At 39.9% G+C, this 21,400-nt stretch overlaps 1 protein-coding gene across 4 annotated transcripts in view; it reads right to left on the reverse strand.

Moving 5' to 3' along the window:
* KCNIP4 (potassium voltage-gated channel interacting protein 4) overlaps positions 1–21,400 on the reverse strand; it is a 927,129-nt gene that overhangs the window by 247,355 nt on the left and 658,374 nt on the right. The gene's annotated exons all lie outside the window — the stretch shown is intronic.

Here is a 21,400-nt window from a genome sequence, read left to right on the forward strand (position 1 = left end):
GGACATCTATTCCTATCAAGCCAGTCTCTTAAATATAACCCACGCCCGGCGTTCCCTTCATCCTCTCCTACGCATTCTTCAGCTTCCTACCAATACTCTCACCTCCTCCATGGATTTTCTCTGACGATTTCAGCCCACTCGACTCTCATCCTTCTGAAAACTTATTGCTCTTGTAAGAGCCTGTGTCACAGAATTAGGTGCTTAATTATACATTGCCTTGCATGGTTTTCTATTTGTGCTGTGAGTGTCCTCTCTCCCGTGCTCTGTTATAACTTCTCAGCAAGGCACCCGTTGTCATGCTTTTCTGTTTCACTTTCAGCGCTTATAAAATATGGGCATGTGATAGGTGCCCAAAGAATAAGTTATTGACTGACTTTCCTAGGCTTCTTATAAACCTTTAACTGTACCATATTATAGACGTGCAGTGGACAAGAAGACCAAAGATGCTTACACGAATGATCCCAGTGATGAAGTCTTTCAATATAGTTGGGTTTCAGCAGCTACTGAGGTATCTTAATGACAAGGTAAACAGTAATGGTGAGTTAAAAGGTCATCCTAAATAGCTCACATACATTTTGAGTTTCAGAAACAGTTATCACCACCTACTGAGCCTTTGGGTTTCCTTACTATTTACATGGGTTGGAATCAGCCCTCTGGCCTCCACTGGCTCAAAATAAATCAAGGTGATCTGAAGGCTTAATTTGTGATAAAGCTTTATCCTGTTTCACCCTTGGATTGGTTACAGACAGGGCTAAGATAAGAGATTTTTATTAGAAAGCTTCTGATTCTTGGAAAATTCTACAAGGTTCTTTTATCTCAATTTATGAAAAAAGTAAATATCTTTGAGGAAGCTACCACTGGGACCTTGGAAACCATCTAGTGTAGCCTTCTTATCTATATGCCAGAGGCTCTGGAAGTTACCTAAAAAACAGCTTACTATCCCAAGAGTCTCTTTATCAGTTCATAAAATGTTTAAAGTTCATGTTTTTTTTACTACTAGTCCTTTATCTTCTAACATTCAGATAAGTACCTCAAAGCCAAAAGTCACATGTTTTGTAATTGGAGTGTTCTAAATTTAAATTCCAGATCTGTTACTTATTAGTTATGTTTACATATTTAAAATCAGATGGAGGAAATAACTACCTTGCCTTTAAAGGTAATTTTAGAGAGATTTAGAGATACTAATTTATTGAACACCTCTTCAGTAATTCATGAACTGCCCCATTTTCATTTTTGCCAAGTCAAATTCCCTTTTCCTTAATAGGTCCTTGTCTTTCTTCCCATTGAACCTAAACTCATGTTCTATGTGTTAGGCAGATAATAGACCTCTAAAGATATCCAGGTCTTAGTTCATAAACCACTTCAGTGTCATCTCTTCCATAAAAATGATTACTTTCTCCCCTCCCTCTCTAGATGGTAATATTTTTGTTCTCTAAATCCTCAAAGGATGTTTTCTTTACAATTTTTTACTGCACTTAGCACTTTAATATTTATTTAATCCTTTTTATCTATGTTAAATGGTCTCTCCTAAGATATAAGATCCTGTAAAGCTATTAGTAAGTGGTTTACTTGTTTATTTTACACTATTTTATTTATATTGACCTTGTCATTCTCATAGTTTCTAGGCCAGTGTTTTGTATACCATAGGTGTTCAATAAATATATTTTGAGCTCCCAATGTTTTTCACTTGTGTCAATTTCAGGAAATAAACTAAATCATCCACCGTTCGACCAAGCAACAGTCTTAGAAAATATTAATCAAAGCCTAAAGAGTGTCACTAACTTCATAGAAAATATTCTCTGCAAGTATTAGTGGGGTTCAGACGTTTTTTACACTTTCAACACCAATTTAAATTACCAGTCAGATCAAGTATTTTTTTAAATTATTAGTCCATAACATCTGTTTTATACAGTCTAGTCTGACAACCTTCAGATTAGATTAGAAAGCATGACACATTGAGGGGACTGATTTTGGTACTGTGCAACACCTTGACTGAAGTTCTCATGCCTAAATGTCTGAACTTCTAGGACCTCACCATTAAGACTACAATGTGTGGTTGTAAAGTTGGCTTCATGGTGTTTTCTGATGATAATGGTCATCCCATTAGTGCTTCAGAAACCAAGTGAGAAAGCACAAATGTAATTACCACAGGAATCAATATTTTAAGTTCTAAAAATAATATCCTAGCTAATTATGCTAATTTTTTGCTATATCTACAATTACTCTCAAAAACGCTGGTAATTGTTCTGGGGTTTTTGTATTCTGGCACGGCAGAAGAAAGGAAATCCAACTGAGGTCAACTGCCATTAACCTCAGTAGTATTTTTTGAAATTACTCTCCAAATAGTCCCGATTTTTGTTAAAACTGTAGAAGGAAAAGTTATTGACTGATAAAAAGGAACATTAAATCTTCTATAAAAATACAAACTCTTATTTAGTGGCCCTCATAAGAATGCCGATTCACATGGGTCTGCTTTTTTTGTCATTACTTTGAAATTTCAGTATAGTGTTTGTAACTTAATCACACAAGAGAAAACAAGTCTTTACTGACATCATCCACATGCTATACTGAGAGAAGAGCAATTAACTCCATTGAAAAACTCTGACTTTTCAGAAGCTAATTAGGGAATTTTTTAAATGTAAAAACAGTAAAACTTAATGACTCATGCATTAAGATGTTGAAGAAAATAGCATACTTTAATGAAGGATTCATGTGCTCAGCTTGCAAACTGTTCAAAGCACTATGTCAAGTGAAGAGATAACTCTCCCCTTCTGATGTCACTAATCTCACACTGAAAAAGTAATTCTCTTTGAAAAGGCAGATGGCGGATGCTTTCATGCATGAGCATTCTACTCTTTAGTGGTGGCGAATTGATCTGCTAATGCAGAAACTGATTTTCTCAGATTGGTTCAGTCTTTGGTGTGGGTGCATTTTAAAAATTTCTCTCTCACTGTGTTAGAAATAACGATAGTGTTTTTTTTTTTTGCTCATGCTGATTTTTAAGTATTTAAAGGAACACAGCAGTTGATAGCTCATCAAGGCCTGTGAGACTCCCCTAAGAGCTGACAACTCCCATTTTGAAAATGCATTAGCCAAAAAACACTTGCATTTCCCCTGGAGGGTGTCATTAGGGGCACTTAGGCCAGGAAAGCAAGTAGGAGCTAAAACACTCCAGAGAATGTCTGGTTGGACTTTGACGTTCCCTTTGCGCCATATTTTACAATGATCTATCCCTGAGAGAGCGACCCCACTAACGGATCATTTGGGTTATCATGAGTTACGACAGGCTCGAACCTCTGTAATAGTGTAACCCAGCTGCTTGTTCTATATCAGCACCAGCACAAACACCTGCCTTACAGAGCAGTCTCACTTCCTCTTCTCTTGGGTACCACTGGAGTTTATGCTGTCTGGGGCAAAAGGCAGAAGTGATAAAGTCTTACAGGGAAAAAAAATGTCCCAGAAGCTCATTATCAGAAATAAAGGAATGATGAGCAATGGGCTGATATTAGTAATATTGATTAGAACTTCAATTAGATGAATATTAGTCATTCAATTAGAGCCAGGGAGGATGACTTTGAACCTGCTCTCCCCAGAATAAAAATATGCTTATAATTGTATATATAATGTTTTACATATAAAATTTCATGTAAGTGCTAAACTAACTCTGCATTTTAGACATTATCATTGCCACACGAAAGGTACTTGTAGGATAGCATAACTACTATGTCATTTAAGTGGGATTTAAATGCAGGTCTCATTGGTCTCAGGATCTGTGGTTCTCATCTACATCATATTGGTCTTGCTTCTGTCCAACTTTTGTTTCTTCCTTCTCTCTTTGTTTCTTTCTTAGACAAGGGTAGGAAGTGACTGTAGGTGAAGACTCTTCTTAGCCCTATCAGACTTTTTGCACTTAAGAAGGATTCATATTCATATTCTCTGTCTCTGTCTGTCTCTCTCTCTCCAAAAGAACAGCTAGCTTTTACTCTTTTAGTACATAAAGTAGGCACCCCTAGAAGATTTGACCAGGTCTTCACCCGAGAAGCTGTGACTGTTCCCTTATTCAGAAAATGGGTCTTTGCCTACGAGATTAAGAATCTTGAGAGGAGCTGTTTATTGTGAGGTATCCAGATGGGCTTTAAATGCAAGCACATGCATTTCTTGAGAGAGAGGGAGATATCTGTGCCCTCTGGTTTCTCATTCCAGAGAGAGACAGACACAGAAAAGAAGGAAGTAATAGAACCACAGAGGCAGAGCCAGGAGCTAGGCGGGAACAAGCCGAGACAGGCCTGGAGCCAGCAGAGGCTGAAAGAGGCAAGGAATGGACTGTCCCCTGGGGCCTCTGGAGGCAGTGCGGTCCGCTGTCACTTTGATTTTAGACTCCTGGTCCCTGTGACTGTGAGAGAGTAAGTTTCTTTGTTTCAAGGCAACACGTTTGTAGTAATTTGTTATGACAGCGTGAAAACTAATGGAATTCCCCTCTTTTTAATTCTGAGATTGGTGGCGGGGGAAATTGCAATGTAAAAATCACTGCTTGCTTACTTCTCAGTCTGTGAAATAACAGGAAATACATTGGGTTGGCCAAAAAGTCCATTTAGTTAGGGGTTTTTCATAACATAAAAGACACATTTTTAAAATTTCCACCAATAACTTTATTGACTTGCCCATTCTGAGTATTTTGGCTATCTCCCATGTGGTAGAATGTTGATTGTTCTCAGTTAGTGTCTTGATTTGATCACCATCAACTTCAGCTGGTCAACCTGACCTTGAAGCGTCATCCACCGAGAAATCTCCAGCAGTAAACTTCACAAACCACTTTTGACATGTTCGATCTTTCACAGCACCTTCTCCACACACTGCACAAATCTTTTTTTGCATTTCAGTTGTTTTTTCCCTTTTGTGAAATAAGAAAGCATGATGTGCCAAAAATGTTGTGTATTTTCTACCATCTTCAAGATTAAAATGGCTACACAAAAATTCACCAATTTTGAAAGTTTTTTTTAAATGAGTGCTGGTATGACAGCTGTCACCATATAATCTAATAAAATTGTTTTGGATGAATTTAAAGACAACTAAGCTCTACAAGAGCTATCTTAAAGAAAAAAAAAAAAACAAATGAACTTTTTGGCCAACCCGATAGTATTATAAAATAAGATAGAATGAACATTAGGAAATACAGGGACATTTTACCTGTGTGTAAGGCTCTAAAACTTCTGATGGCCACACAGTCTGTCTTCTTCTACCTTCTGGTCCCCCAAGATAATCTGATTACTGGACTACAGGATGTGATTAATTGATATTTGTTGAGTAAATCAAGCTGACTTTGCAGTGGCTTGAGCAGACCTGAAATATTTCAGGAAAAAAGTCCTTTATTCTAAGAAAAGCATTAATTCTTGCCTGAATTGTCATGGACATGCTCACACCTGCTCTGACATGCGCTTTAGGTCTATCAGCCTGTTAGACCTAGCCAGAGTTCGAGACTCACAGACCAGAACGGGTAGGTCAGAAATACGACAGTGAATGTCGAGAGCTCACTGGGTACAGTGTCAATCATGACTTGGTCATCAAAGGTGAACTCATGCATTTTTAAATGTATTAAAATAGATTTGTCCCAAAAAATCCTTAAAATGTGGAAGAAATGGGGGTGACAATGCAATGCATAAGTCTAAATGGCATTACACAAGGCTAGGATTCCATTCTCAGCGCCAGCTGGAAAGTCAGAAGTGTTCGTAGATCTGGGGATAGTCTGGGTGGTTCTGGGAGTTAGCCCTTCCCGCTCAGGCTGCTAATCAGCCAGAATGCTCCAGTTCTGTCACACTGGGGCTTTTTCAGTCGACGTCCATTCTTGCTCATCAGTGCCCGGCAGGGCCTGCTGTCAAACATTTTGAACATCATTTCAATTCATCCCTTTTCCCTAGAATATCGATTCCCTTCTTTCCATTGCCAGTGCTATGGCTCCAGTTTCTGCCCCTTTTTGGATGCTAGTTTTCCATTTGGATGTCCAAAATAGCCTCTTCCAGGAGCCCTCTTCCTATAGAAATGTTCCCTGCAATTTATTCTGAACCCAACTTTCTGGAAACTTCATTCAAACATTGCTTCTCTAATAAGATGCATATGTGCATAAAGAACATCAAGATAAAATTCATCATTATTGGCTTCTTGGCAACCACATGATTAAATATAGATTATATATAATTAAACATATTCCACCTATATTATATGATAACTATATTTTATAAATATATAATAGCATCATTAAGTCTATATATTCTGTATATTAACGGAACCCCATCTACTTCTGCAGACTCTTCTGTCTCCCCTTATAATAAAGTCTACTTTGTTGTCATACACACTTCTCATAGACTTTTGAAGTCACCTCACAATTTCCTGGCCCTGTGGTTTTACACAGAGCTGATGGTCAGTAGGGACACACTGATGAGGGCCACCCAGCAGACATCTATTCTGATGGATCAGGGTATCTGCTCAAAATTGACCTGTCAACTTTGGCAGGCCAAAAGGCAGAGTCTGAGATAAGGAATCAGATACAATCATTTTATTAAGGAGGTGGTCTCAGGAAGCGGAAGTGAGAGAGTGATACAGCAATGGAGAACAGCCAACATAAATGTGCCTTGCCAAGGTGGCTGCTGAGGCATGAGAAGCTGAAATATGCTAGAACCTCTGAGATGTCTACAGAATCCTCCCAGAATGATCCATAAAAGATAAAGCTTTTATCCTTCCAACATTGGTTAACTCTGTACGTGCAGTCATGCTGGGGGAGCTCCAGTGACATCACCTGCAGGCGGAATCAGAAGGTCACACACTGAGCGATGAGTAAAGCCCTGGGACTGCCAGCTGCATCTTAGCTCATGCGGAATTGTCCCCCACCCCTGCTGTCACTATGAGAGATGATCTGAGGGAGGAAGCACAGGCCCTGGAGGAGTCTCCTCTAAAATCTGTGCCATAATGTTTGCCAACAATTTAAAATACTACCCTTGCTTTTACATACATTTGTCTCTTACCCCAGAAATCTCTTTCCCCAAAAACTCCTTATATCCTCACAGATTTCAGTCAAAGTCACCACCTGTGACAGATGGTTGGTTTGTCCCCAGCAGAGATTTTTTGCATCCCCCATGATACTAGAGAGTTGGCTGGGCATATACAATTTGAGCCTAAACAGTGTGTTTGCCATCCAGGTCACACCCTCCACCCGCTCTGCTCCCTTCCTGTGCACCAGAACGTGGATGTGTCAGGAGGGAGCCAGGCTCTATCAAATAGATATAATGAAGCAACTAAGGTACAAACATCTAGATCCCCGCATGACCTCATGGAACAGAGTCATCCTGTTCTTTCTACCTGTCTGACATAGAGGTGCATAACGATTCTATATTGTGAAGTCCAAGTTATTTTAGTCTTATTCTCACGGCTAAACCCATATCCCAATTCATCCGACTTTTAGGAAGTTGTTCCCTGCTCCCTACTTCCACCACACTCTGGTCCCACCTCCCATCAGATGGTCCTGCAGCTGTCTGTTTGAACTCCAGTTTTCATCACTATACCACAAGTCCTTAATGGCAATGACAGTGTCATCTCTACACTATGAATGCCCAGCAGGATTCGACTTACGATAAAGTTGTTTACACTTCATGTTATTGATAATAATAATTGTTCATATAGTCATAACAGATGCAGTTATGAATATATGACAATAGTAATTCACTGGGCTGCTTATTGTACTTTTTCTTTTGAAGAATAAGTTGACACATGAATACTGAATGAAGTGCTTCCTGTGTAGCACCCCTTTTCATACAACATCTCTCTGGGATACGTCCCTGAATCTTTCTTTTCTCCTTTTTCTTGGGTCACAGTAGGGAAGGAGGCCCTTCTCTCAGCTAACAGAAATTCCTCCATCATTCTTTAGATCCTCTCTTCTTTCTTTCTTAAGACCCCATGCTCCCTCTTTCCAATTCCTCCAAGTTCTCTGTCTCTGCTTGTTCAAGTCCCTTTCAAACACAGAAAATGTACTCTGCTCTCTTTTAGGTGACAGCCTCTCTGTCTTTGTTATCGTTAAAGGTTTCAAAACATCTTCACTTGCTGTCTCCTCACCCCCCAATCACTTCACAACATTGCCTCAAACCACCCAAGTTTATATTTCAATCAATCTACAGGCATTACTCCTGCTAACGTGTCTCAAATTCGACAAATTGGAGTTATCATCATAAATGTATGTCAATACTATTTAATACAATTCAGTGCTCCTTTGAAATGGCTGCCATGTCTTGGTTTCCTTTTATTCTTCCTCTCTCTCTAGCCATTCTTCCTCATTGTCTTTTTCTGGTTCTTTCATAGCAGACACATAAACTTAAAACCACCAGGGCTCGTATTTCTCTTCTTACTCAATATAATCTCACTGGTTTATTTTTTTTTGAAATCATGGCTTCACTGGCCACTTAAATTCTCAAGTCTTAAATGTCTACCACCGCACCGATCTTGCTACTGAATTCCAGAATGCTTTGTTTCAATGTGCACCTTATTGTTTCACTGGCAACTCCAATCCACATGATATCGCCCCTCAAAAACTGGCCTCCTTCGGGGCTCTTATGAAGCAAATGGTATCATAATCTACCTCATTGTCCAAGGAAAACCCCTCCCTGCAAAACAACAACAAAAATCAATAACAAAAACGGAGTCTTATATCTCTTGTTCTCCCATCTAAGATGACCAAACATCATGATTTGCCTGGAACTGAAGGACTTCCTGGGATACAAAACTTTTTTTTTCTCTCAATGCTAAAATCAGAATCCGCTTGGTCAAATCAGGATGGCTGGTCACCCTACTATATGGCACAAGCTCCTGTGGGCTTTGTGCCTACATATCTCTTGCATCTGTGCATTATTTCCACTCTCAGGATTAATAAGATTATCTCTCTGCCCTTCAGGCATCCATTCTCACCTTCCATTTACCCTCCAAATGCTTTCTGTCCACTGCAACCACAGACCTTCATGAAAACAAGGCTACTATATAAACATTTTCTACCCGTCTCATTGTCCATGAGATAAGACCCAGGGGTAGCAGGTCCTGCCTATCTCCCAGCCTCATCTTTCATCATTCTCTCATCCCCGCCCTGTGTTGTATAGCTACTGACCTTTCCATGACTCACATGCGTTAGGAAATGGGCCTGGAATGACTTCTTTCTTCTCCTTCTCCATTCTGACTCCTCATATTTCAGGTCTCAAATTTGATATCACTTCTTTAAGACATTTTTCTTTTTCTATCAGACAAGGCCAGGCACGTATTTTTCTCCCTGCCACAGCAAGCCACACTTTTTCACAGAACTCAATAGCATCTATTACATATACCATGTCTATCTTCTTAGTCGTGCTTGCAGCTCCAAGAGATAGGTATTCTTGTTTTTTTATTCTCTTACCATCCTATCTCCAGAGACCCCTTGGTGCCTTGAACACAATAAATATTTATGAGATGAATAAATACTTGAAAACAGATTATTGTCCTAGTATGATGTCACATCCTATTGTCACTTCAGATACCTCAGTTAAAAATAAACCTACATTAAGGATGGTAATTAAGGCCATAATCCTTTATAAAATTTTAGCACATTTTATTATATTCTATTGAATCTAAGATGACATCAATTTAACATATGACATTAAAATACAGTACAACTAAAAAAGCAAATGAAAATAAGCCATAAAATGCCATTTACTAAAGACACATTCAGTTTCTGGATGTCAACAAGTGCACAAATGGGGAAGGCCACAAGGCAACACGGACTTGGACACGTGTCAGTTTGCACCCTTCTCTCCGTACTCCCCACTCCCCCCTTGGTGCATGAGGCCTCCACCTCTTTCTAGGCTGTGGAAGCTGTAGTCTCCCAACTTGTATCTTCCCTTGAACTCTTGGCTACCCAGTCCCTTCTCCACATTTCACCCATGACATGTCCCAATGTGAATGTGATCACATCACCCAAGCTCCTGAACAACATCATCCCTGCTAAATCTCCTGGGTCGCCTCATGAGCACACACCCTTCCAATTTCTGTTCTTTGGATATAGTCTCTCATTTATCTGAAATTCTCTGCAACTCACTGTCCTCACCACAATCTTTCTTTAACTCATCAGCTTACAGATTTTGGGACAAACCCCCTTCTTCCAGAAATATGCTCTCTGATCTTGCCATTCCAGACCAACAGCCCTGCAACTCTGGTCCCAGCCATTGTTTTTTTTTTAGACACACACCCTGTCCTCTCGCTTCATGTTGCTCACCTCAAATTGTCACTATATTGACCTATGTGCCTATGTATACAATGCCTGTCTCACTGCACTCTGAGCTCCATCAGGGTGGCCATCGCAATGATGTCAGTTGGCATCATCTACCCAAGCACGACACAAATCGAGGTGCTCAGTGGTTCTTTACTGAATGAACAAGGCAACAAAACTTTACACATGTTGCTGAGACATGGACAATAGGAGACCTGATGCACACAGTCAGAGGCATGTGAATGCTGACAAAAGCAGCAACATATAACCCTGAAGGTCAGGTAGGTGACAGAGATAAACTAGCTTCAAAGAGATATTTTAAGGACAATGCACGTGACACCAGCTAGTTCAGATGTCTAGGACCTTCCACCTTACCTTCCACCTTAAAAAACAAAGGTTTGATTTTTCTCCCAGCTATTTTCAAATTATTTTTAATCACAAATAGTTTTATGGCAGTACTTTTTTTCCAATAAAGCTATTTTTAAAAACCTCAGAATAAATTTTTGCATTTATAGATCTTAGTATTATTTGTTGGATTTCACTTTGAAAAGTAATCATATTTGGTATAAAATGTATATTACAAGGTTAAATCATTACCAATGATGTGGTTTTTTTCCTCAATGCTGTTTGAGAAAAATTGGATAAATGACTAATAAGAAAATATTACTCTGCTAAATTTACAAAAATTATGGAGCAAAGACAGACCAATTTTAATGGAGCCAGTGCCAATTACATCTCACGCTTCAATGGCAAGGAAAGTAAATTTGATTTGGTCACATGTAATTGTGTTAGGAGTAATTTCATGCAGAGAAAAATGCTATTCCTCCTTAATACCCTTGGGAACTTTTTGTTCAACCAACTTCCAATTTTCTAATGCCTGGCCATCACTTGTGTGAAACGAGAGCTGCCACTGTTTCTCTGTCCTTGAATGTTGTTGATACATTACTCTTACGGAAATGTGTTTCCACCTTAGCATGCATTCCTTTACTTACCGTTTACTGAGCACGTTTTATATGTGGGGCACTGTGCTAGGCTCCAGATGTACAACCATGAATGACTCTTAAGAGTTAAAATATGGAAGACTCAAGAAATAACTATTTTTAAAAAAATAGGTGCTAATAAAACAATATAAGTGGTAGAGTACATATCTGCACAAATACTGAATACCATTCTGATACAGGGAGATCCGGTCAGATCACTGGGGTGGAATGGGAAGGCACCCTAGGAGGAGGTTGCCGGAGGCCGTGCTAAACAGTCCAGGACGGGATTGGCTGAGAAGCTGAATGTCTCCAGGGCTCACTACTGGTGGGCCAGGAGATGTAAAATAAAAGAAGGGCTCTTTTCCTCCGGGATACCTGCATGATTTTCCTGCAGCTGCCTTCGTTTCCCAAAGATTTCCCAAATCCATCCCCGCACTGGATGGATTTTGGATGGGAGAAGAAATTCTAGGTGCAACCTGGGGTTGGGTAGGCCTGGCAGAGGGTGGCAGGGCTGCTCTTCTTCGGCTGTTTTAGAGGGGATGAGCTCTGAGGCAGAAGCCTGCCTTTCTTCCAAAATTGTGTAGCTTCTGTATGTTTTTTTAGAGATTTTATTTATTTATTTTTAGAGAGGGAAGGGAGGGAGAAAGAGAGAGAGAGAGAAACATCAATGTGCGGTTGCTGGGGGTCATGGCCTGCAACCCAGGCATGTACCCTGACTGGGAATCGAACCTGGAACACTTTGGTTCACAGCCTGCACTCAATCCACTGAGCTACGCCAGCCAGGGCAAGCTTTTGTATCTTACACTGCTTTAGTTTTTAAACAAACCCTATAGAAATTAGATTATTAAAAACTAACAGGCGGAACGATAGGAGAACTCATGTGTTGAAGATATTAGCCTTGATTTCTAAGCTTAAGTAATTAAAACTGTAACTAAAGAGTTAAAGAGTTTAGGTTTCAAAATTGTGTAGCTTTTGAATAGACTCCTTTCCCTTATCACCAAAAGTTTGCCTCCGGAAGTTTGCCTCCGGAAGTTTGCCTAGAGGGTGGCGGTGGGCAGCAGGGCCCCATATGCTGTTCGGTAGCAACTTCATCTTGCTTCCTTTTCCGGGAAAAACAAAAGAAAACGCTGAGGACTGAGAGAATGAAGTAGTTTCAGGAAGATCTCATAGTTAGTGCATGGAAAGGCAGGGGCTTGAATTCAGGTCACCTAAAGCCTGTAACAAGGAACTCCCTCTATGGAGTGCTTGCAGGTACCACGCCTTCCATTTGACATGTGGATGTACCTTTTACATAAACCTCATGTAAGCCTCATAATGTGAGGAGGAGCAACTGTTATTCCCATTACAGTGTTGAAGAAACTGGGATTCGGACAGTGTGAGTGGTGGTCCAAGTCACGGAGTTAGCAAACAACAAGGCCAGGATGCAGAATCAGGTCTGTCCAGCCGTGAAAACTTTGCAGCACCTACTGCCCCCAGCTTCCTGTCTAGTCCAGTTTACTTAATGCCATGTATTGAATATCCATGGAAAAATTTAAGTTATAGATAATGGCCATGTATTGAGCATTTGTTATATATCAGGTACTCTTGAGGGCTGTCCAACTATAGCCCGCAGGCGGCACGTGGCCCAGGATGGCTATGAATGAGGCCCAACACAAAATCATAAATTCACATAAAACCTTTTTTTTTTGCTCATCAGTTTCTGTTAGCATTTGTGTATTTTACTGTGTGGCCCAAGACAACTCTTCCTCTTCCACTATGGTCCAGCGATGCCAAAAGGTTGGACACCCCTGCGTAAAGGTACCTTCCATGATCAACTTGTTTAATCCTCACAGAAACCACGGGTAGTAGTTACTGCCATCCACAAAGCAGGCTGAGCGCTGTCTATTCTCCTGAAGATGGAGAATTCAAGGACTAATGTCTCCACAGACCTTGGCAGGGGTTGCTCTAAAAACCACAGTCATCTGCTTAATTATCTACCAGCCTAAAAATATGCCATTTGGAAGTCACCTATGCAATCCATTACAAGTTCCAAAGCCAGAGAAGTCTGTATTTTTTCCCTATCCACTTTGTTTTGCAAATGTTATGTTATGGCTAAAGAACGAACTTGAGTATCTGGAGTCACAGTCATCGGCACTAGGCATCAGTTTCTGTTGTGATTCCTCCCCTCCTCCTGCCATCCTCAACCACATGCAGAGATTTCTTGCAATGCCTGTCAGCAGAAGGAGAGAGGACCAATGAGCAGCAAGCCCCGCGGTTCCCTCTGCCTCCCTGCAGTGCTCCAGGTCCCAGATGAAAGGACTGTGAAGTGGCAGGGGGTTTGGTTTCATGATAGAAATTGACAAAGAGCCAGCAGACAGGAGGAATGACTGACTAGCCAGGTCCCTGGAAAACCCCCAACTAAGCACCAACTTGCAATCTAGTCTAGAAACAATGGCACAAATGCCTATACATAATGTGACAATGACATCTGAAATTGTCAGAAAAGAACTTTTATGCAGAAGTGTAAGAGAGAGGTTAGAACACACCATTCAAAGGCACAGAAGCACCTTGCCACTAGGAAACACCTCAAAGACACAAAAGTTTTGAGACCATGTTGTAAGCAAAGATGAATAATGAAAAAGGCTATAGGTACATATTCACAAAAGTACATCCCTGCACAAATCACTTGCTTCCCACCAGGAAGATTCCTTTTGAGACTTCCTCCAATAAAAGTTTTAAAGTTAAGCAGGTAACATTGTTTAAAAAAAATAAATCTGTGCTGCCCACAGCACCTCATCAGAGTGGAGTTCACGGCATATCAGTAGCAGGTGCTGTTACGGTGCCTCCAAATCCGGACGTAACTGGCTTCCAGTTTGCAGGAAAATGAGTTACCTTGCTAATAGCCCTTAATTACAGTCAGAATGTGACTTAGCTTGTATTCCAATAATAAAAGCTTTGACTCTCATTTTTTACCTGATTTGAAGGGCAACATAAGCTGAATGCAAAGCACCCTCCAAAATTACAGAAGCAATTGAACAGTTATCACTGTACCTGCAATCACAAGCAAGAAATGTCATCACAGCCAAAACATCAGTGTACCCAAAAGAGCTCCCTTGACTTCAAGATGTGATCTCAGTGAGAGAGGGATAGAAAAACAAACAAACAAAAACCTCTGAAAACTCAGTTTTGGGGATCGAACTCAATCAAATGCGTGTTTATAAGCCTAGATTTTATGCCTCAGAGGCACACAGTTAGTATGGGCAAATTGTAAATAAAGGACAAAGTTTTTATAAAGGATAAGTAATGCCCTATTTACAAAATAATGTTCTACTTACAAAAGTTGGTGAATGGAGACCAGGATAAGGTGCGAAATAAAAATAAGCAAGATATCACAAAAATTAGAAGAAAAGCTTTTTATATAAACCTAGAGCTACACCTCGGTACAGATGGCAAAACAAATTCCAAATGATTCAAAACTTCATTTAGAAATAATAACATTCTAGTCCAAAATAGAACTAATATAAGTTTTTTAGAGAAATGTAGTAACTTTTTTGCATGATAAAAGAAATTACGAAAGTACTGTTAGTATTTTTGTACAGATTTGAGTACAGAAGATTAAAACTTACTCATACAAAGACAATTATTATCTAAAGTGAAAATATATGACCAAAGAAGATATTAGCTTCTGATGTGGCAAAAAGATAACAACTGACCTGTAGAAGAGGAACGTAAAAACTGCTGAGGATGTGTGCTGGTACGGCTTCACATTGGTGGGGGTGTGAGAGATGTAAGGTGAAGCTCAGTGGGGAGCGTAACCCAAGAGAAGAGAAGAGAAGAAGAAAGCTGGACGTAGGGCGAAAGCACTATGAATAGGAGCTGTAGCTGGCCCCCACGATGGCCTCAGTGAGCCCTGCCTCCTGCCGGCATTCACGCCTTCTGCACGAGGTCCCACACCGTCCTGTACCATCAATAGGTAACTACAGAAATGAAGTTGTCTGACCTCGGAGACCGGGTTGTAAAAGATCCTGTGGCTCCTGCCTTGTGCTTTCTGGGACCACGTGCTCTGGGGGAAGCCAGCCGCCACACTGGGAGAAAACTCAAGCAGTGTTACAGAGACATTCACACGGAGAAGAGCTGCCACTTCCTGCCAACAGCCGGCATCTACTTCCCCAGAGCACAGATGAGGAGGCACGAAGGATGAGAAACTTGCCCAGGCTTACACAACTAGAAGTTCCAGATCTTGGATTAGGAACCAAGAATCCTGGACCTTACCATCACTTGATCGTGCTCCTTACTGCTGGAGCAGTAAGATGAAAACGTACCAGCGATTGTACGAAACAGAACAGCAAGAAGGCTAAAATTCAGAAATTAATTGGGGCATGAGGGAGGGCAAGGGGAGGATTAAAATAGGCTAATTTTTCAAATGTCCGTAATAGGGAGGGTGGTAGGTATATCAGTTAAGGCAGGGATCAGACACCGGCAGCTTAGGGAATGGTGTGTGTGTGTGTGTGTGTGTGTGTGTGTGTGAGACCATTCACCGATGTCTAGATGGTGAGCAGACCCAGAGGGAATGTGATGACTGACTAGGCCCATTTGGGAAATCTTTGGTTTGAGTTTTCCCAACGCAAGGAGAAGCAAAGAGGGTCTCACTGCAGAAACATGTGGTTAAAATATTGCTTCTTCCCCCAAAATAAAAAATAAAAATAAAAGGTAATGCTACCTTATTCTATTTATTTATTTATTTATTTTAATTGTTGTTCAAGTACAGTTTTCTGCCTTTTACCCCCATCCCAGCCCACCCCCCCAGCCCTCCCCACCTCCCTCCTGCTTCCACGCCCCCTAGTTTTTGTCCATGTGTCCTTTATACTTGTTCCTTCAAACCCTTCCACTTTTCCCCTGAAATTCCCTCTCCTCTCCCCTCTGGTTACTGCCAGCCTGTTCTCAATTTCAGTGAAGGTTACCTTATTTTTCTGAAATTAATAAAAGACGGAAAAGTTTGTCACTTCACTTAACCTCTTTTTGACCCAATGTTATCTTTATCACTCAGGATAAGTGTGCACGTAATCCAACGTTACAGAGAAACCTGGTTCTTTAAAAACAAATATCAACTAAGTAAAATTCAATGAAGTTAGTTCAGTTAAAATATCAATTAAATAAAATATAATTAACCGTGTTGCTTTGCAATAACTAGAGTACAAACTACAGCTGTACATGTGTACCCCGTGCTTTGCTAGTGTGTAAGAAAATTATTCTAGTTTAATCATTAAAGTTTTCTCCATATCCCCCACGGCTAACACCACTCAAGAGAAATTTTAGTTTTGCATTTTTTTGTTTATTCCCTTATGTGGTTTTATTTCATTTAACTATATGTCACTTTAATACACACGATACTGTCCACAGGGAGCTCTGAAGAGGCAGCTGCTGCAGGTGTTATTTGTGAGAACTTCTGTGCACACTCACCGCTGCTCAGCTCTAATGCCCTGCTGCATGCCATGGCCACGGAAATTCGGCACAGATGCTGAAACAAAAATTCCCAAGAAGCCAGCAAAGGGAAATTGGACAAATCCTTATACATAATGTATACACTCCAATATCCTATCGAGTATGCTTACGAATCTGAGTATGCCGCATGGCTTATCCTTGTGTTTGACTAAAACAAAATGAAAAACCCCTAGACTCTCTGGAGAGGTCTGACTATCACACAGCTGTTTACCTTTTCTGGTTAATATTGTATTAAGAGTCACATTTTTTTTTCTTCTAAAAGGGCCCTAATGTTCCTATGCAGGTAACAGGCTGTTTAACAGTCTATACTCATCTTAGGCTTCTTCAGCTTTTATTTTCTTTGCCACTATGTATTGTCTTTGTCACATATCTATTTATTTGCACACCAAATATAATAACTAAATTATAGAAACTAACAAGTATAATGATCCAAAGCATTAAAGCAGGTTCTTTGAAAATTAATTTGAAAACAGTTCTTCTGAATGTAGATTTCCTTATATTTTATAATTTAGATATTAAGTATATACATACATATATATCTGGTTCTCTCTTTGTATGCTCTTGTCTCACTGAAAATAACTTTAATTTTCAGGAGAAGGTGCAATTCCTCATTGTTTAATAAAGCCTCTTAGCATTTTCTCTCTGTGCAGCACAACAAAGAGCTGTGGGGCCTGACCCAGACGTCACGGGGGCAGGAGTGAATGAGAGTCCACTCCTCTCTTTCTCTTTCAGAGGAAAGGGGCTCTGCCTGCCCGTCCTTCTGTCCTGGGAGTATACCACCAATTCAAAGCCGAGCAAACAATGGGACAAAGTGACATGTCTTCCACAAAGCTTTTGACAATTTCCATTCAGCCATGAACCACCAAATGTCTCAAAATTAAAACAAAACAGCACACAATTCTATCAAGGAAACAAATAGCATGCCTTAAAAAGTGAAACATAGACAGCACATGACTGTGCGACTCAACAATTCCATTCCTAGGTGTCTTCCCACAGGAAGAGAAACTGTATGTCCACACCAAGGCTTGTATGGAAACATTCATAGCAACTTTATTCATAACAGCCCCACCATGGAAACAACCCAGATGCCCAGCAGGTGAATAAACAAAGGGTGGTATACCCATACAAGGACACATGATTTAACAATTAAGAAGAGCAAAATCTTAATAGCTGCTGCAACATGGATGAGCCTCAAAAAACATCACACTCAGTGAAACAAGCCAGGAACATAAGATTCCATTTATATAAAATGTCCAAAGTAAGGGCAAACATATAAATACAGAAACTAGACTACTTGTTGCTTAGAGGTAGGAAGGTACAGAGACAGGTAGCAACTAAAAATGTTCTATTACTGGTTTGTACTAATAAACAGGTAAATATGAAAAATTCTATTGAATGTTTAACACTTAAACATGTTCATTTTATGGTTCATAAATTATATGTCAGCAAAGCTGTTAAAACAAATAGTATAAATAGTTGTAAAACTAACATTACTAAAATTATGAAAAATCTATAATCTATATATGGCTCAGATCAGAGAGAGGTGCTCTTCAACACAGAACTCCGTTTTAAGTTCATTCTGATCTTCAAGTGACTGAAGTTAGTTCCTTTTAAAAAATGTTAGATAAGAGAAAGTGTAGCGAAGGCTAAGGGCGGTAAAGAGGTAGGGGCACAGGTGAAGAAGCCAAGTTCAGGAGGCCCGAGTGCACCAACATCACGAGAACGCACCTGAGACTCATCTTGCCATCCATTGTCTGTGTGCACCCTGGTGAACAGGAATTAGAAAAATTCCTCCAGGAGGGAAGTTGACACAGGACAATGTAATATAATTACACACACGCACACATGCGTGTGTATCTCCAAGTAAATTGGTTGCTGACTTATCCTTAGTAGATTATGGACAATGTAACTACAAAGATTTCTTTTAATTTTACCTGTTTTTCTGCATTCAATGAGATCTTGTATCAGAGGAGATATTTTTCAGATGTATTCCACCCAAAATTTCAATTTGTGGAGCATCTTGAAATATGGGTTTTTTCCTTCTGTTCTGTCTGTGATTTCCTTCTGATCTTCCGTTCTTTTGATCTTAGCTGCTTTTCAAAATTCAAGGCTTGCTTTCCTGAAACTACTCTCTTAAAAAAGTAAGCAAAGACTTAAATTTTTAAAGAAAAAGGGTATAAGGAAAACAGATGTTATTATTTATATCCATATTTTTGTGACAAAAAATACACAAGTTCATCATTTAGGGATGATGCTGAATGTTCTGAAACCTAGTGAATTCTCCACGTAGTTCAAGTTCTACTCTTAACTATGAACTCTGAGGTCAAATATTTGATCCTTTGTACATCATTTTAGCTCCATCTCCAAAGTGAAGTAATTGGATTAGAATTTAGGTCTCCAGGAGTTTATTGATTGTGGCTACATTTTAATTACAATTTCAAATTTGAGGCTTTCATGAGGCTTTCAGATTTGAGGCAAACAATTTGACGATTGTTTCCAGAAACAAATAGCGCCATAGTCTGCATCCTCAGGATGACCAGAGGATAGCCATTAGATTTCAGTCTTTATGACTGCTTTGATGGTGCTGCTCCACTTGCCGGGACTCCTAAGGACAGAAAGAACCAGACTATATAAACCATGCACCCACAACAAGGAAAGCCAAACTCCATCACAGATCACTGTACCACGGAAGGGTTTGCTGGAGTTTGGGAGGAGAAAAACGCTAAAGGCATTGAGTTACACATGACCTGTCTATGATAGTAAGTAGGTCAAATGTGTGCCTTCTCTTGACAGCACCATAATCTTCTGTCATAATATTGCCAGTTATTTTAGATTTCTCTGCCTTGTCGTTTATCTTATATTGCATGGATGAGTGAGAGTTTTAGGCTTTGCAGTTGTTTACAATCTTTAAACATAAAGAGTTTTATGTTTTCTCTTTGTAGAAATTTAAATAAAATGTTAATAAATATAATTTCATATTTGACATTTGAGGGAAAGTTGTCCTTTAAAAGGAGGTTTCTACCTACTGAAGTTTGAGAAACATTGAACTAAAAATTTTCCAGGACCACTTTCACCTATGAAAACATATAACTACATAGCAGCTCCCTTTGGGAGGAGTGATTTTCTGGTCGTTTTATTAATAATTTACATAGGACACTTACGAACCATGTAAACCTGATTCTTATGACTCTTGCTTCACTGTAGATATCGTGAATTAAAATATGATGTAAATGTTAGAAAGCTAAAAATGTTTACAAGGTGCTCAGATCATAATCAAGCACACTTACTGATACAATGAATATTACTAAATACATTCTAGAAACTCTCTGGCAATGCAGAGCTCTTAGACTTCACACGCCCTCTTCCCTCTCAGTGCATTCAATGGCGAACTCCTCTGCAAAGATTTCTCTGCTTCCCCCAGAGAGATCTCAAGATCAATTTCTCTTTGCTTCTCTTGGACCCACTGTAGTGCTTCACAGGCATTCGGTCCGTGCTGTCTCTGTCCCTGCTTTATGAGTTCCCTTCTCATGGTAGGGGCGGTGTCTTACAACTACCTGGCTTCCTTCTCGTTATCTGGCACAATGTTATGCACATAAAAACACCCAATAAATAGTGGTTCACAAATGAAACCCAATACCACCATAAAGAGCTCTTTGCTTCTGCTCCAAATATAACTTTCCCAATTGGTCTGGATGCAACGTATGCAACTCAGTCATTTGTTCCTTCAGTGTGGCACCAGGAAACGAGCTCAGACCGTGAAGGCAGATTGACAGATCTGAAGTTTAGTTCTGTATCAAACGTATTTTATTTGTGGACGTGATGCTAAGTGCTTCCTGTTTTGAGCCTCAACTTTGTCATCTCTAAACTGGAAATAATTGGGTAACTTGCAAGATTATTTTTAAGGGTAAAAGCAATTATTACCATATTTTAATTTCTTTACACAATACAGATGGACAGAGCAATCACTTGAAATGTTAGTTCAATTGTCTCTTCTAGTCTGATGAACTTCTTATGTTACAACGATTCTTAATCATCAGAATGAACAAACCGCTCTTGTTTGTTAATATATTATTAACTACTATAAAGGAATAATATTTTTATTTTTTTAATTAATTATAGTTTTCATTTCTGATATTTTATTACTCCTAAATGTTTCCCTGCTTTCAGCACATGGAGAAGAAAAAGCATAGGAGAAAAAAAGAATGAAAGAATTGACTCTTGGCTTTGAGTTTCAAATAGTATAGGCTCCTGACATAGACAAAAGATTTAGCAGAATATATGATTAGGGAAATGTTTACCTGCACTTTCTCCCATCTTCAGACAAGGTCAAAATTCCACAGGACTGAATTCAAAGGTGGGCAAGTAAGGGAGACAATGTAATTCCCAGACAGGTTTAGGGCATGAGGTACAGGAGGGATGTGACTGCCACTTCCAGAAAACCCATGAGTAGGCATCCCTGGGCTCCAGCTGGTCTAGTCCAGGCGAGGCTGCAGCTCCTCAGATTCTGTGGCACCAGAGGAACTAGATGCCATTCAAACAATGCTCTGAGAGTGGGTTTAATTCCGCCCACCATTGGCCCAGGAGCTGTAGAAAGCTTCCTGATTTCTACAGTGGCAGTGGGGGAGGGGAGGGGGCTGAGAACATAGGCCTGAAGAGTCCTTGCTAGCAG

This window comes from Phyllostomus discolor, chromosome 1, assembly GCF_004126475.2.
Source record: "Phyllostomus discolor isolate MPI-MPIP mPhyDis1 chromosome 1, mPhyDis1.pri.v3, whole genome shotgun sequence".
Taxonomy (NCBI): domain Eukaryota; kingdom Metazoa; phylum Chordata; class Mammalia; order Chiroptera; family Phyllostomidae; genus Phyllostomus; species Phyllostomus discolor.